The sequence below is a fragment of the Sorex fumeus genome, unplaced genomic scaffold (genome assembly GCF_029834395.1).
Source record: "Sorex fumeus unplaced genomic scaffold, SorFum_2.1 ptg000044l, whole genome shotgun sequence".
NCBI lineage: Eukaryota > Metazoa > Chordata > Mammalia > Eulipotyphla > Soricidae > Sorex > Sorex fumeus.
In genome coordinates, this window is record NW_026606101.1 from 30,996,470 (window position 1) to 31,014,860 (window position 18,391).

Genomic DNA, 18,391 nt, shown 5'->3' on the forward strand with positions numbered 1-18,391 from the left:
GTGATAGAAGCCAAGATGTCCGTATTAGGCAAATAATGCTATGTATATCTGATCATTCATGAACTGGGTGTTGGTTGAATAGATAGACTGTCCTGCATGCTTTCATTTGAATGCAAGTACTCCCAAAGCAGCAAGTGTTAACAGAAATATACTTTCATGGGCATTTGGTGACAACCAATCAGAATAGAGCATAAAAATAATCCAGAGACAAATGGAGAATTTACCAGATTGAAAAACTTTCAGAAGAGTTATGAAGGAGAGGAAGGTGAATAAGATGAAGAAAAATAGCAAATCAAAATGACTAGCTTCACTGGAGCCTTATTTATATTCAACTGGTGTAATTAACTTTGTATAAATTTTGTTGCTATCATTAACCAAATGAGTGTTTTTAATGTAGACACTTGATGCATAAATCTTGACAGTTAATTTGGATTTATTTTTCTTCAATTATTTATCAATATTTCAGGGACTGGAGAGATAGTACAGTAGGTAAATTGCCAACTTTGTATATGGTTGACCTGGGTTTGATCCTCAGTACTACTCTATATGTTCCTCTGAGCCAGACAGGAGTTAATTCTGGTTACAGAGCCAGGATCAAGGCCCTAAAACAAAAAAATAAATAAATAAAAGAGGTCAGATATTATTATAGAAATCTTATATTCAAGTCGAAAATTTGCTTGTCTCAGTTAACAAAATACTATTTTCCCAATACATATAGGAACACCTAATTAATAAAATCTCAGAGATCCCAGCAAGCTACTGAGAGTATTCTGCCCGCACAGGCAGAGCCCGGCAAGCTCCCTGAGGCGTAGTCGATATACCAAAACCAGTACCGACAACAGGTCTCATTTCCCTGACCCTGAAAGAGCCTCCAATGGTTGGGAAAAGAGGAGTAAGAAGAGGCTGCTAAAATCTCGGGGCTGGGAGGAATAGAGACGTTACTCGTGCCCGCTCGAGTAACTCGATGAACAACGGGATGACAGTGATACTTTTTCTATTTGCTGCTTTATTTCATTGCGCAATAGTTGAAAACTGCTGAAATAAGCAAATAACAATACAATGAATATAAATCGAGCAGTAAAATATTTTCTATCAAACTCCCTTAGTGGTAGAAACTGTCACACATCAAAAAGAACAAGAACAACCAGTGCTGGCGCAGATGCAGGGAGGAATGCTAACTGGTCAGATCTTTTTGGAAAACAGTATGGACATTCCTTCAAAAACTAGAAATTGAGCTCCCATATAACCAGCAATACCACATTTGGAAATATATCCCAGAGATCCAAAAAAAAAAACATAGTAGAAATGACATCTGCACTTGTATGTTTATTGCAGCACTGTTCACAATAGCCAGAATCTGGAAACAACCCGAGTGCCCGAGAACAGATGACTGGTTAAAGAAACTTTGGTACATCTACAAAATGAAATATTATGCAGCTGTTAGAAAAGATGAAGTCATGAAATTTGCATATAAGTGGATGGACATGGAGAACATCATGCTAAGTGAAATGAGTCAGAAAGAGAGGGACAGATATAGAATGACTGCACTCATTTGTGGAATATAAAATAGACATAATGTGAAACTAAAACCTAAGGACAGTACAGATAAGGGCCAGGAAAATCTTTATGTGGTTTGGAAGCCAGCCACACATGCTAGGGGAAAAGGCAGTTGGGATGGAGAAGGGACCACTAAGTAAATGGTGGTTGGAGGGATTGTTTGGGATGGGAGATGTGTACCGAAAGTAGACAAAGAACCAAACATGATGGCCTCTTAGTATCTGTATTGCAAACCATAATGCCCAAAACTAGAAAGAGAGTAAGAAGGAAGGTGCCTGCTGCAGAGACAGGAAGTGGAATGGAGTGGGGGTGGCTGGAGGGATATTGGGAACATTGGTGGTGGAAAATGTGCATCTGTGGAAGGATGGATGCTCAATCATTGCATGACTGAAATTTAATCATGAAAGTTTGTAACAGTATCTCACGGTGACTCAATTAGAAAAAAAATTCCTTAGTGTTATCCCTGCTCTTTCCCTATTATAAATAAAATTCCCATCAAAAATTTCAGAATTATTATTATTTTTATTCAAAGTTCTCAACATATATACTTTTCCCTGAAATATTTATTTTTCTCCAGTGTCGAAAATGGCATGGTGAGATTCGTGTCTTCTTGTCTCGGTCAGACCAATGATGTCGTACTTGATCATTCGCGCTTGTACCATCAGGTCCTCGATGGATGCATCTGATGCTAGCATACGTGCATTGAAAGTACAGACGATCATTTTTGTCTTCCTTCATTGTGGCAACCTACGTCGGCCTTGAGATTTTGTCGACCTCTCCTTTCTCATCCTTCTCAGTGCTGCCATGTCGGTGAAGCCTTCAGGGTCAGGTGAATGAGACCAGTTGTAGTTACTGGTTTTGGCATATCGAATACACAGCGGATAGCTTGCCAGGCTCTTCCGTGCAGGCGGAATACTCTCGGTAGCTTGCCAGTCTTTCCGAGAGGGATAGAGGCTTTTGGGGTGACCTCTAATCACCCTTGTAGGTGTTACCATATTTGAACCCTATCAAATATGGTACGACAATTCCGGAAGATGGGTATTTAGTGTCTTATGATGTGTCGCGCGGCCGCTTGCAGCCACGCGGGTCCGGAAAGCGTCCAGGAGTGTGGCGACGGCTGGGTCGTGGAAGTAGTGTTCCTCGGAAGAATTGTTCCTCGGAACATGCGATAAAAGAGGTGTTGGAGGCGTCGGTGTCCTTGTCAACACAAACTTGGCCAAGAGCATTGATTCATTCGAATGCCTAACAACCCGAATCGGACGTTTACATTTGAATAGATGTGGCTTACTGCCAACATCTCATTATGATGAAAGAGAAATCGAGAAGTTCTACATGGAGCTAGAGAAGTTCTATAAAGAAGACCACACCTTCTACAAGATCATTGTGGGTGATTTTAATGCCAAAATAGGACCGAGAAGATCAGCTGAAGAACTTCACATCGGGACCCATGGCCTAGAATGGAACGAACAAGGTGAGAGACTGTCTGAGTTCATCATGTCGACCAAGACCATTCATGGTAACTCACAGTTCCAGAAGGCAGAATCTAAACGATGGACATGGGAGTCTCCCGGTGGACGATTCCACAACGAAATAGACCACATCATATTCAATCAATGGTTTTGCCTGACTGATGTCGCTGTTGTCCCAAAATTTCGAACGGGATCGGACCACCGTCTCCTTCGTGCAAAATTCTACTTCACAGAGTGGGGAGAAAGGGCTGCAAAGTTCAAAAAGAGAACTCCCAGGATGACCACCAACTGGGAACTCTTTGGTACTATTGCAGCAACATGGGAAGATGCCATTGTTGACAACATTGACGAGGAATACGATCGACTGGTTCAGCACCTCCATGAATGTGCGAGGAACGCCAAGAGAGAGATAGCCACAAAAAATCGCCTATCTTTGAAAACTCTTGAGCTAATTCGCCAGCGTGGTTTGGCACATGCCTCAGGCAACCGCAAGCTAACGTGCGAGCTTGCAAAGCAGTGCAGAGATGCGATCAAGGAAGACCTCAAAGAGAGAAGAGCAGTACTGGTAGATGCGGCAGAAGCCGGGAAAAGTATTCGTAATGCCCGCCTGTCCTTCGCCAACTACAAGACCAAGATGACTGCCCTCCGACGTCCTGATGGATTCATCACATCCTCCAGAACGGCAATGGAGAAGATTATCCATGACTTCTACTCAAATCTCTTCGATAGCCATGTCCACTTGCCGACATACCAAATTCCACAGGATGGATATGTCGTTCCCAACGTTCTCCCTTCCAAAATCCGACACGCCATTTCGTCGGTAAAGAAACAAACAGCACCCGGCCCAGACAAGGTCAGACCTGAACACCTGAAGAACCTGCCGTCAGTACTCATCAATACACTGGCTCGGCTCTTCACTCGCTACCTGTCTGAATGCAAGGTTCCGTCCCAATGGAAAACCAGCAGGACCGTACTACTGTTCAAGAAGGGAGACATCCATGACATTGGCAACTATCGCCCGATCTGCCTATTGTCTGTCATCTACAAGTTGTTCACTCCAGTCATCCTAAATAGGATTGGCAGAACACTAGATGAAGGACAACCATGCGAGCAAGCCGGGTTCCGCAAAGGATTCAGCACCATCGACCATATTCACACGATAACCAAGCTCATTGACGTCTCTCGGGAGTTCAAGATGCCGCTCTGTTTAACGTTCATTGATTTAAAGAAGGCCTTTGATTCTGTTGAGACGGAAGTGGTCATTGAAGCCCTAGCCAATCAGGGCATTCAAGCCCAATACATCAGGATCCTCCGTGAGCTGTATTGCGGATTCACTACAGGATCTCACCATTCTACAAAGAAGTGATCGTTGATGTCAAGAGAGGGGTGCGGCAGGGTGATACCATTTCACCAAAACTCTTCAGTGCCACCCTTGAGAACATCATGCGACGACTGGAATGGGAAGGAATGGGAGTGAAGATAGATGGTCGGCAACTACACCACCTCCGCTTTGCTGATGACATTGTTTTAATAACACCAAACATCAGCCAAGCGGCACAAATGCTGGCTGACTTTGACCGTGAGTGTGGAAATGTAGGACTACAGCTGAATCTTACGAAGACAATGTTTATGAGAAATAGCCTTGTTCCTGATGCCCCATTCGCTCTCAATGGAATGACCATCTCCGAATGCAACAGCTATGTGTACCTAGGTCAAGAGGTCAACATGACAAATGACCTGGCACCCGAGCTGCGCAGGAGGAAGAGAGCGGCTTGGAACGCCTTCAAGAACGTCAAAGAAATAGCTAAGAGGACGAAGAACCTCCGGCTCCGGGCACATCTCTTTGATTCCACTGTTCTTCCTGCATTAACATATGCCTCAGAGACCTGGGCCCTATGCAAAGAAGATGAGAACGCTATTCAGGTCTCCCAAAGAAGAATAGAAAGAGCTATACTTGGAATATCACGTTTCACTCAAATGAGAGAGAGAATCCGGAGTTCTGACATCCGTCGACGATCAAGAATCAGGGACGCTGTCTCATATGCCAAGGTGTCGAAAATCAGATGGGCTGGTCAGGTAATGAGATTTAAAGACGACCGCTGGACTAGAGCTGTTACTGACTGGATTCCACAGGATGTCAAAAGACCGCATGGCTGCCCACCTTCCAGATGGTCAGACTTCTTTGTCAAGATCATGAACGATCGGTTTGAGGCCCTTCATGTTCCCGGAGCAAACAGATGCCATTGGGCTACACTAGCACGCGACAGGGACAAATGGAGACGCCACTGGCGCCCGCTCGAGCAAATCGACGACTAACAGGAAGTTAAGTGATAAGTGATTAAGATTTATTTTTAACACCATACACACTTAATTATTCACCTTTTAACCACAGTATTTTTTAAAATATAACCTTACTGATAGATATAATTTGTAATATATTTCTTTGTGCAAATATAGCATATTTCTAGTCCATTTTATTGCCTACATTCTTTAGTATTTTATAGACAATAATTAAGTTTAATTAATGTGCCTGTCTTCATATACTTTTGGTAAAGTTTCTTTAGTGTTACAACTAATAATAATTAAATTTTTATTTACAAAAGTATGTAATATTGAGAGCTATAAAACTAATTCTAAGTAATTTAATGTATTGAGTAAGTCTGCTCTCAATCAACCTTGTGAGAGTTAAATTATTATCTTCATTTTTTTGATAAATGTGGGCAATTGTGGGTGATAATCCAATTTTCAATATTACCAGATATAGAAAACTATACATCAAAGTGTATACCGCTTTTCATCCCATTAATGGTATATATTAGTCCACATTGTTTATATAATAGCAACAATAATATCAATGTTTTAAAAGTGGGTTCAAATTTTATGCGTAATATAATGAAGTATTTTTTGTACATACATGCTCAAGCTTTCTCTGTGTACACAGCACAGAGGAGAGAGAAGTGTTTTCTTTTGTCTTACTCTTTTGGATAACTTAGATCACAGAGGTTAGGAGTTCAAAACATAGTAAAATATTTCTAAGAGAGTCAGACATTATTAATTGTTCCACACTTGTGTTTCCAAAGTCAAAAATTCATCTGCTGGGGCTGGAGTGATAGCACAGCGGGTAGGGCATTTGCCTTGCACGCAGCCAACATGGCCGACATAGATTCAATTTTCTGCATCCCATATGGTCCCCTGAGCACCGCCAGGAGCAATTCCTGAGTGCATGAGCCAGGAGTAACCCCTGAGCATCGCCGGATGTGACCCAAAAAGCAAAAAAAAAAAAAAAAAAATCCATCTGCTGGTCAAACATTTGGTCCCCAACTGCCCAATGGGCCTATAGTAGGCTAAGAAATTTTTCAGCAAAAATATGAGTATAAAATATCTTATTCTCCCTTCCAGCTGAAGCTTTGGCAGGAACACCCTCACAAATCCTCTACAGCTATGGCAAGGACTCAGTTCCACTGCTTCATGAATATTCTCGGCAGAGACACCAACCTGTGAATAATTTCAGGTACCCAATGCCCAGCCTGACACTACTGGTGTGTTTTTTTAGAGTCAGGGTGGATAACTTACCCTAAACCTCCCATTCTTCCAGAAGCCCTGGCAGCCACATCCAGCTTCTGCAACCACCTCCAGGCTGATTCTTTGGCTCAGATCATAGATCTTGAGTCTCTAGTCCATCAGCCAGATACCTCCTTAAGCAACAAACACCTTAATAAAATCATAAACAATAACTTAACAACCATGCAATCAGATATAACAACGTTCATGTAAATTGATTTTCTAGATATATTGATTATAATACTTCAACTTTGTTATATAATCAATTTTAACTCTAGAGTTGCACCCACAGTTATGGATTTTTTGTACATCAAAAAATAAAACAAATTGGAGGTCTGTGGTAAAAAAAATCTTATTCTAACTTTCAATTATTTCTCCACTTATGCATTTATAGTAAGTGATGCATCCTAAACACCTCAATCTTCCCTCTTGTGAATTATTCAGATAACAGAGGAAATCGGCATCTAGAAATGTTCATTTCTCAACAGAATACATTTCTACAAAGGGAAAAAATGTTTATGTATTTTCGATGGGATGGAATGATATAAATTCAAATTATATCTCTCCATAGGAGAGACCTGCAAAGGACTAAGGACACTTTTGTGCCCAAAATAGGTTTAAAAAAATCAATTTTTTTCAGCACATGAAGCTTGTGAGAAATGTCATTTTTCAATAATGCACTTTAGGACATTCCAAGAACCTTAAAATCCAACCACATGCAAATTTCCTCCAGTATGGAATGTAGGCTTTTCATCCAGGAATGATTGATTTTCTGCTTATCGATGAGTTCCTTTGGGTTTAGCCTACTTCAGAAACTCTAGAATCATGGTAAAAGCCAAGAAAATGCATTTTTCTTTGTTTTGTTTATTTGCTTTTTTTTAGAGGGTAAGGGTTCATACCTGATTTATGGCTATTTGATCAGGGATCATTCATACCCATGCTCAGGGGACCATATGGGATGCCGAGGAACAAATCTAGGTTGACTACTTGTAAGGGAAGTGCCCTATCTATTGCACTATTGGTCCAACCCCTGAAAATGCATTTTTGACTTAAGAAAAGTATAAGACTTATTTCTAAAATAAATAGACAAGTAGGGGATAAAAAATATGACATGCACACTTGAAGACAGGACAGTAGAATAAGGGTTAAGATATATGCCTTGCATTCAGTCTACTCCCATTGGATCCAAATACAGCATATAGTAGCCTGAACACCAGCAGGTGTAATTCCTGAGAACAGAGAACCAGGATTAAGCTCTGAGCACTGCCTGATGTAGCTCAAAATTTTTAGAAAGCAATAAAATATGCTCATAGCAATGATACAAACTGTGTTTAAATCTTTTTATTTTTATTTTTATTTTTGTCTTTTGGGTGTGGGTGTTGCACAACTGGCAATGTTCAGAGGTTGCTTCTGACTCTGCACTCAAGGATTACTCCTGGTGGTGCTCAGGGGATCATATGGAATGCTAGAAAACAAACCTCAGTAGTATAAAGTAAATATCCTACCCACTGTACTTCCCATCAGCCCCTAAATCTTATTTGTTATAGTAAATTCCATTTCCCATACATAACTTAAAGGTACAATCACTTCTGTAAAAGGGTACTCTGTTTCTCAACAGGATTAATTTGGAATCAATGCTGACTCTCTACTGAATTTTACAGAAGCTTCCTGAAATTATGCAAATCCCAGGAAAGCAAAGTAACACCAGAAGCTTCCTTTTCTTGTTTCTCAATCCTGTGTATTTTGAAAAGGTCCAATCCCTAAAACATCAACATGAATTATCAGTGAGGAACAAGAAATAAAAGAAACAGAACAGCCACAGCTCCTTATCTCCTGAATCTCTGCTTGCAATGCCACCACTCCATGTGAGATTGATCCCCTGGTTAACCTCTTAGCTTTCTGGAACATGAGCTAGATTCCCCTCCCTTCCAGCTAGGCCTTGGCAGCCCCCTCACACAACCTCTCTTGAGGGGATTAACTCTAGGAGATATTGTCTCCCAGGAACATCTATATTGCTTTCATCTTTCACTTTTAGTTGTACATGTTAAACAATTAAATTTACTTCTTATTAATATTTGCAGTTACTTGGATAAACACAATAAGAGATAAAGATTACAAAACTTAGATCTCTGGACTCTAAAGGCAAGTAAGACTTTTACCATAAATCCCAGACTAAGTCCTCAGTCCACTTCAGCTTGTCCTTACTCCGGGGAATCCTGTCTTAAGTCATAACAGCTTGCATGAAGACCATGCTTTTTAGATGGTCCCATTTCGATAAGGATAGTTTCGCCACTAGTTCCATATCCATCCCAGTACCAAGGCAGGACCTCACTTTGTGGAGTGTTAGGAATAATGGCAACCGAAGGCTGAATCAAGTAATTATGACAGATGACAAGGAGTAGATATATTTCAGACTCAATCAACTCCCAATATTAGGAGCACATTACTCATGTTCTTTCTGTGTTTAAGCAAAGACCATTGCTCTATAGTAAAATATGAAAAGACTATAGGGGAAATAGAAAAGCAAGTAACTCACTACAAATACAAAGTCCAGAGTTACCAGAAGTTTGGGCTTATAAGTAACCAAGACTGGTTTGGGAATGTAAGAATGAGAAATACAGCACAAAGGAAAGGTTAAAGATAAACTCTGGAGGTTAGGGGTGTTTGTAAGAGCACTGTAAGCTCTCTGGGAGGAGGAAAAGGGGCAATTCACAGAGGAAGCCTATAACACTTAAGGTTATTATCCAACAAGAAACAGCACAAGAATCATTAGTCTTTGAAAAATATGAAAGAAACTTGTGAAGAAGCAATAGTTTTAAAAAAAACTTAAAGACGTCAAAGAGATAGTACAATGGATAGGGCTTGCATCAGCTGATCTGAGTTCAATCCCTGGCATCCTATATGCTACCCCAAGCCCCATCAGGAATGATTCCTTGGTGCAGAGCCAGAAATAAGCCCTGAGTACCTCAGGGTATGGCCAAAAGAGGAAAAAAAAATTAAAAGAAGTAGATTAGATAAGAGCTTCCCAGAGTTAAAGAATACAAGAGACCCACATGATTCAATGAAAATAATGCAGACAGTGCAGTGAACCACAATGTAAAAGCTTACATACATTTTTTAAAGTGTCCCTTATGTTTAAAAAAAAAAGTGCCTCTCATAGAGGCAGGTGATGTTAACCTAAGGAGTGGGAGAATTAGTGGAGGGAAGAGGGGATCTGTGAAGGAATTAGTTTTGAAATAGTATATGCCTGAAACTCAATCATGAATAACTTGGTAATTTCACCGTGATTAATTAAAAAAAATTTAAACATTTTAATTTTTTAAATTTTCATGTCATTAAACATTTTAATATAAAAAATGTGGGGAGAAAACAGATGCAAATAGGAAAATTTCAAAACATATTGTTTTCAAAACGACAAAACAAAGATAGAGGCAGTATCTTGAAATAGAAAGTCAAAAAAGGAACTTACACACCAAGAAGCCCATAAGATTCAGAGCAGCTCTATAAGATGAGACTCTATAAACCAGAAGAGAATAGGGTTGTGTGTGTGTGTGTGTTGGGGGGTGGGGGGGAGATCGGAATTTAATGAAATGAGCACTTTACCTAGAATACTCTTCAACAAGATTCTGATTTGAAAAAGCAATAGAGTTTCTGGACAGACAACAGTTTAGAGAATTTATAGCCTTAAAAGCAGTCTTGTAAGAAGCATTAAAGAGCTTTTTTAAAAGGCAAGAAATACTTTTCAGCATTTAGTATTGAGAACAGCATTCACTCATGATGTGTATAGTTGACCTATACTAAGTTAAGAAAGGTTTGCTAAAGTATTTTATGCATTATCAATATGTGCTATCACTGGAGCGATAGCACAGCGGGTAGGGCGTCTGCCTTGCACGCAACCAGCATGGCCGACCCGAGTTCGATTCCTCCGCCCCTCTCGGAGAGCCCGGCAAGCTACCGAGAGTACTGGATATGCCAGACACAGTAACAACAAAGTCTCCAATGGAGACGTTACTGGGCCCACTAGAGCAAATCGACGATCAACGGGAGGGCCTTTACCTTTACCTTTACCTTTATCAATATGAATTCACACTTAGCATATTTTATTTTCCATGTCTGATCAGTGGGAGTGTTTTTTGGTACTCCCATGGAAATATTCATTTTTTGTTTGTTTGTTTGTGGGGGCACATCTGGCTATGCTCAGGACACACTCCTGGGCTCTACGCACAGAAAGCACTCCTGGAGGTGCTTCAGGGGTCCATATAAGATGTGGGCAACTGAATCAGGATCAGTCATGTGCAAGGCAAGTGCCCATACCACTGTGCTATTTCTCTGGCACTGCATTATGACTTAAAGTGGAAAACAGATTTTCACTACAAAATTTCATATATTAATGCAGACACTTAAGCAGTCATCTATATTTTTCTAATGTAGTCAATATGTCCTGTCTTAGGATAAAACATGCCTATTCAGATTTCCCCTGAATTTTTTCTTTATTCTCTTCATTCTTACCACATTTTTACAATTTTTATGTAAATTTTAATATGTATTAGCACAGACTTATTCATAATATTTACATTTTAGTTTAAGACCTATGAAAATAATATAGTTTTGAGGAAAAAATTATGAATTTATTATTCAACTTATCATTGATTTGTGGAAATCCAGATTTAGCTCTGTTCATCTATATGTGTGTGATGCCACTGGACTTCCAGTTACTTACACGGGGAGAGGAAGAAAGTCATTTTCTCCGAATCCATCTCAGCAACCCCAGGATTGGCTGGGAAGTCTAGGATTGATAAAGTCTGTCTGCGTTGAGCCCCTGCACAGCATGGATCTGAGTCCCTGCAGCCCCACTAGGCAGCCAACAAGCTCCACCTGACATCCATTTATTTGCAAGGCACAGGGAGTTAATCCCCACCACCAGATTTCTCAGGAAGCCATGGACTCCGGCTGGAGTAAGGAATTATCTTTTGCAAGAAGGTCTTGTCCAGGCTTTTTGGGTCCTTGCCTTCTCCAGAAAAGAATTTCAGGAAGAGATGAGCAGTGAAGTAAAGCAGATTTTATTTAAAGGTTTTTGAGGAAGGGGAAAGAGGTAAAGAAAGAGAGAGAAATTCATTCACGAGAGAACGCAGGCTTCTCTAAAGGTGGAGGGATTCCCAGCACACATCCCAGCATTAGATATAAAAGTACACATCTCAAGAGCGGAGATGCAGATGACACATGATCAGGCACAACATGTGCTTGAGCATGACACATGGACACGAGCAGCAAATTTGGGCAGAATATGCGTGGGCTTCCTTTGTTCAAGTTGACTTTTATAGGGTTTCTTCCAAATTCCCCATGTGTGGCTTTATACCTAGGTAAGAGTCTGTTACTAGGGTGATTACCATGGGAGTAGAGTTGGGATTAGTTGATGGTCTTCTTTGAAATTCCTTTCTTGCATGCTTCTCTTGAAATGGGCAGTCCAGCCTTCTCTGGACCTGGGCTGAAGCCAGATAGAGATCTTACTAGCCTTAGTTCCTGTGTCCACAATGTTGGTCCTGACAGCCTTAGGGCTAGTTGGTTATTACTTCCCAGGAATTTCATTGCCTGCCATATATAGATATCACCTCCTCCACAATAGAAAAAAAAAAAACTATTTCCCATATAGCACTGTAGCACTGTCCTCCCGTTGTTCGATTTGCTCGAGCGAGCCCATTGTGAGACTTGTTGTTACTGTGTTTGGCATACCGAATACATCACGGGTAGCTTGCCAGGCTTTGCCGTGCGGGCAAGATACTCTCAGTAGCTTGCTGGGCTCTCAGAGAGGGGCGGAGGAATTGAACCCGGCTCGGCCAGGCCAGCTGCGCACAAGGCAAATGCCCTACCTGCTGTGCTATCACTCCAGCCCTATTTACCATATGTGAGATGAAAAAAAGAAACATAGGTAGCAACAAAAGGTCAGTCATCAGAACTGAAGAATTGGCTGTAGAATTGAGCATATATAGGGATTTGGAGGTGAGAAGGGTGTTATCTTCAAGTCTCAGGCAAGTTTGTTGAACTCTCAGTACTTTTCTAAACCTTGATTGAGGGAATCTTCTTGATCCACAGTTTTGGGCAAAAAATATCAGAGAGAAAAGTTTCACCATGGAAAAGAGGTTAGAGAACTAACTACTGGAGGAGATAGGGAGAGTATAATAGAGTTCGAAGCTGGAGAAGGAAGAACATAGGGTCTTGGGTGGGCTTCTGGAACATTCGAGCAATCTTGTTGACCGAAAACCTTGACAGTCCTAACACTGGAGCTCAGATTAGGAACCACTGAACAGTTTCTCATACACTTTAAATAAATTGAAGACAGAATTAATCATGTTTTTAATCATTTTTTTCTGTGCTATTTGTGTTTGCCAGAATAAATTATCATATATATAGTACTATTCTAAAGAGTTTCTTCAGAATACCGTTAAATAATAATGACTGTACAACTGAGAAAATTTTTTTCGTTTTCTAAATGTTCTGTTCTGTGTTCTTACCCATATGCTGTCTGCGGGAAAAACATCTTGGATTCAGTGCAGTGCCTCTTTCTTGTACAGCCACTAGGTGTCAGCCCAAACTTAGCCAATTACCTTTATCTTGGCTCGCAGTGTAATTTGATTTTGCTGGCTTAGCTGGAGGAACTTTTGAGATCATGAGACCTTTAGGGTCAGATACAGGACCCCCATCATCCTCTCGCCCTAGAACCTCTTTCTTAGTGAGCTTTCACGGCCTTCTTGGTTAGAGCAGATAAGTAATCTGAATTGTAAGAACTAAAAAAGTTAAAATACCAAGTGATTAGCCCAAGCACTGAGGCCCTCACTTCAAAAGGGCCTCTTTTGAGAGAATATCCAACTTCCAGAGGTGCCGCCTTTCCTTCCCACTGTAGCCTCCTAGCCTGGGAGTGCTTGTTGGGGCTTCCTGCACAAAGACAGGAAATCTGGCGTCTACAGCCTGGAAAGAACACAGAGGACCTGTTTCCCCCAAGGTGCCTGCCTGAAGGTGCCTCCCCTCCAGGCTGTCCTGCAGTTTATATGCCTGCAGGAGGAAACTGACTCCAACTGCAGAGTTCTCCTCACCAAGGTGTCAGCAGTTTCCTGTGTGTAAGGTGCTGCTGTTGATAGGTCCAACTGATGGAGGCAGGACAGGGAAGGCCCCTTCCCAAGGCAAAAGCAAAGATCTCCTGGAAGAAATAGCCTCGAAATTGCTGTGAGAGCCTGATGAGACCCTCAGAAATCAGGAAGAAACAGGATTCAGGCCTGATAAGACCCTCACCTGTGGGTTTTCAAAAGGCTCTCAGCGCTCTATCTCTCTTGCCTCCTGCATTCGGTGGTCTTGGGCTGCTTCCCCTACCCCGGGGAGGCTGATGGCGATAGGCGAAGGAAGAAAAGGAGGGCCAGGTTGGTCAGTATCAATTATAGTTTATTCCAGTCTCCACTCTCCTTCTACTTTTCGCTCTCCCTCAAGCCCAAGACCCTTCATTCTCCTTCTTGCTTCCCCCTTATTCTCCTTCCAGCCTCTGGATCTGACTCTTCCCCCTCCGCTCTTACAGTCTTAGTTTATATAGTTTATACACATAGGATGGTGATACAAAGGTGGGTTGAACATTAACAAATCAACAAAGTGGGGTAAGGCTACTCCTCCAGGAGATTAACTCAGGGATATAATCTCATCTAAAGAGATTACTCCGGATTACTAGGATACTAGAAGATCCGATCTAGGGTGAGATCCTATCCAGGGTGTGTCCCTTTCTTCTTTCCACAGCTGGCAATCCACTTAAACAGTTGTAGTAAATCTACTTCTAATATTTCTAATAATGTCATTCTGTATGAGCACAGTAAGAGATACAAACTTAAGGTATGGTTCTTCCTGAGGACATCTCACTATATATTTCGCAGTGTATATATATATATATATATATATATATATATATATATATATTATATATATTACACTGCAATCTTCAGGCCAAGTTAGTTTTCCTAACCCCAGTAGGGTCCTAGTATTCTTGTTACTTTTGGATCATGATAACATTTATCCATGATCATGTCCTCAACTTACAGTTGAGTATCGTGGCTCTTTGGTCTGGACCATTTCAATGCCAGGGTAGCTCACAACTTGCCCTGGGTTCATTCAGTCCCTCATCAGGACCCTGCTTTGGGGGTGCTAGGAACTAAGGGCAACTGAGTCAAGAAAGCAGATGCGCAGGAGTAAATGTTACTCGGAGTCAATCAAGTCCCAAGTTACAAAGCATAATATTAATTGTCTTCCTGTGTCCATACAGAAAGAACATTCTTTTATGGTAAACTATGTAAAAGACAGAGAAAAGCAATATTTAACCTACAATTCAAGTTCAGTGTCCTAAAAGGATCTGATCTTACAGAATCTGATTAGATAAAAAGGTGATTAACTGGCTGGGGAAGAGAGCACAGAGAAGAGTTTACAGATAAACAAAGGAATGGGAGTGACTCAGAGCACTGTGATGGGTGCAACCCAATAAACCTAAGCTCCCTGTGGCAAGGGAGAAAGGACAAACCAATGTTATCCTGCATTCACCCTTCTACAGCAACAGACCCAGAGAAACTCTTGCAGAAACAAAAGGCCAGGAAAGGAATTTTAAAGAAGACCATCCCTACTCCTAATACTCCTAGTAACCACTTTAGCAACAGACTTTGACCTAGATAGAAGCCCCACATGGGGCAGGTTGGAGAAACCCTATAAAGGCCACCTTGAACAAAGGAAGGACACGCATATGCTACCTGAGCACATCTGGTGCCTGAGCCCATCTGTCGCCCGCATCTCCCCTCTTGAGATGTGTACTCTCATGCTTTCCTTTCTCATGCTGGGATGTGTGTAGGGCTCTTTCCTCTCTTGCAGAAGCCCAGGTTCTCTCTTGAGCACGTGGCTTTCCACTTTCTCTCTCTTACTCTCTCTCTCCCTCCTTTCCTTCAAAATTTCCAAATAAAAACTACGTAATTTCACTGCTCATCTACTCCTGAAATTCCTTTCTGCGAGATGAGACAAGAACTCAGTAACCCTGGGTCTCGGGTGGCAGAGGCCAATCAGAAGAAAGTGGCCGCCTCTCCTCACTTCACATGAGCTACCTATGGGGCCCACCAACATCACAATAACTATATTCTGGCAACACAACAGAAAAAGCAAACATATATGTGTTCTAGAGTTGTATGACATTTTTCTGTGAATTTTTAAAGGATAGACATTCCCTACAGATACAGGTTTACCCTTCACTGACTATACTCCACCTGGAAAGGGATACCAGTCAGAAGTTTAGAGGACTATGGTTTATATTAGGTAGACTCATTCACTGCATCAGGACAATGACCCGGGATTTTGGGTAAAATGTAATTTTATTATCAAGACCATTGGGAAGGCAATTTGTAGAAACCACTTCACTAGATTAAAAAATAAATATAATAAAAAGCCTGCTCAAATCTATATGAGAATATCCTGTAGTCTTAGTAAGTCAACATGAAAAATATATGCTATGTAAGTAATTAAATCTTTCACATTTTGTGAATAACTTGGAGAAATAATTTGTAATATAAGTTTATCAGAATAATTGAATTGGAATGAAGTTGTGTCCCTTTATTATGTCTCAGTATAGTACTAGTAAAAATAACAATTTTACAACTTGTCATGTTCTTGGGCTGGAGCTATAGCACAGCGGTAGGGATTTGCCTTGCAGGCAGCCAACATGGCCAACTCGAGTTCGATTCCTCCGCCCCTCTCGAAGAGCCCGGCAAGCTACCGAGAGTATCTTGCCTGCATGGCAGAGCCTGGCAAGCTACCCGTGACGTACTCGATATGCCAAACACAGTAACAACAAGTCTCATGATGGAGACATTACTGGGTCCGCTCGAGCAAATCGATGAACAACGGGGGGACTGTGACTGTCATATTCTTACTTTCCTTGAAGCTCTCTTGTACTGCCCTTTCTGCTGTAATTTCTCTTAAGGATATCTTGGGCAGATTCCATAAATTTCTTCTCACTTTCGATTTCTAAACTTCTATTGATTTTTTAAAAATTCACATAAAGATCTATTTAAATCACTCATCTCTCTTCTAAGCTTCACAAGGGTTGATATTGTGTTTGCTCTTTATTTCTTCTACCCTGACACATTGAAATTGGTAAATGGCAGACCTAAAGAATCCCTGGTAGTAATCTAGCATCCAGCTAATGTGATGTTGAGTGACAAAGAATGGATAAGGAATACAAAAGCAAATTAACAAACAAAAAAACTTTTCAGTGGCAATTTTTTAATTCTTGTCTTTGGTGGTTGCTGTTTTGAACTAAATCACAAATGGCCATTAATGCTCCAGATAAATGTGATATTCAAATTTTGTCTCTCAGACTACATGCATGAGCTCTTTCAAAGAAAGGTCATATTGGAACCTATCTACTTACTATGCAACTTCTGATGTGTTGACTCATCTTTTAGCTACTTTATCTCATCTTCCTTTCCTGGTAGAAAACCCTATATACTTCACCCTGCTAAAGAGCAAATTCTGCCAGTAGAGCGGCTGTCTTCAGTGGAAAATTAACAAGAGAATGAAAAACTAAATCTCTCTATGAGGTCATGGGAAATACGTGTGTTCCAGGAGTGAATGTGCAAATATCATCAGTGATTCTGATGATTCTCACTTTTTTTTTCCCTGTCCTTTCTTCAGTTAGGCTCTCAGATATAAAGGAGCAAAATTGATTGCATTGAAAGATGGCTCTCTGGGCTGAGACACAGGCACTTCCTACTATAGTTCTCCTACTCCTTTAATCTCTATGAATCCCTATCAGTTGACTTTGAAGATGAGAAACCATCTTTAGCATATTCACGTGTTCTTGTTGATTGATTTTCATTTCATTTCATTTCATCATCCTGTTATTCGTCGATTGCCTCGAGCAGGCCCCAGTAACGTCTCTTTCATCCTAGCCCTGAGATTATATTCAAGGCTATTTAGGAGAATGAGACCCATCATTGTTACTGGTATTTGGCATATTTGGTATGCCACGGGGAGTTTGCCAGACTCTGCCCTGTGGGCAGGCTACATTCGATAGCCTGCAAGTTTGTCCAAAGTAGGAATAAGACAATAAGATGTCATAAAAAAAAAATTCTGTTAAGATGTCCTGCGGCCGCAAATGCGGCCGCGCGGTTCCGGGATCTGGATTTTATAGTCTCTGAGTCTTGGCCGCTGATGGGATTACACGGCGCCAGGGGGCCAGGTGGTGGGTGTGACCCTCGCCTACTGGAATTTGGAGGATCTGGGTGGAAGATGCTCGACTCCAATTCGAGTAGGCTTGGAGGTCTCGGCCCCGGAACCCGCGTGGCTTTGTCCCTCTGCCAGTACCTTCATGTGTGCGGAGAGTGGTCTCAGCATGGTGGTGGCTGGTCCTGGAGGTCTTCGGCTGCCGTAGCCCTGGTCGGGGCGGGGAGGAAAGCTCAACCCGCTCCCCTCCAAGGGACTCCGGGAAGGAACACCCAGGCGCGGGGGCAGAGACTGCACTGTTCTCGTCCGGGATCTGGATTTTATAGTCTCTGAGTCTTGGCCGCTGATGGGATTACACGGCGCCAGGGGGCCAGGTGGTGGGTGTGACCCCCGCCTACTGGAATTTGGAGGATCTGGGTGGAAGATGCTCGACTCCAATTCGAGTAGGCTTGGAGGTCTCGGCCCCGGAACCCGCGTGGCTTTGTCCCTCTGCCATTACCTTCATGTGTGCGGAGAGTGGTTTCAGCATGGTGGTGGCTGGTCCTGGAGGTCTTCGGCTGCCGTAGCCCTGGTCG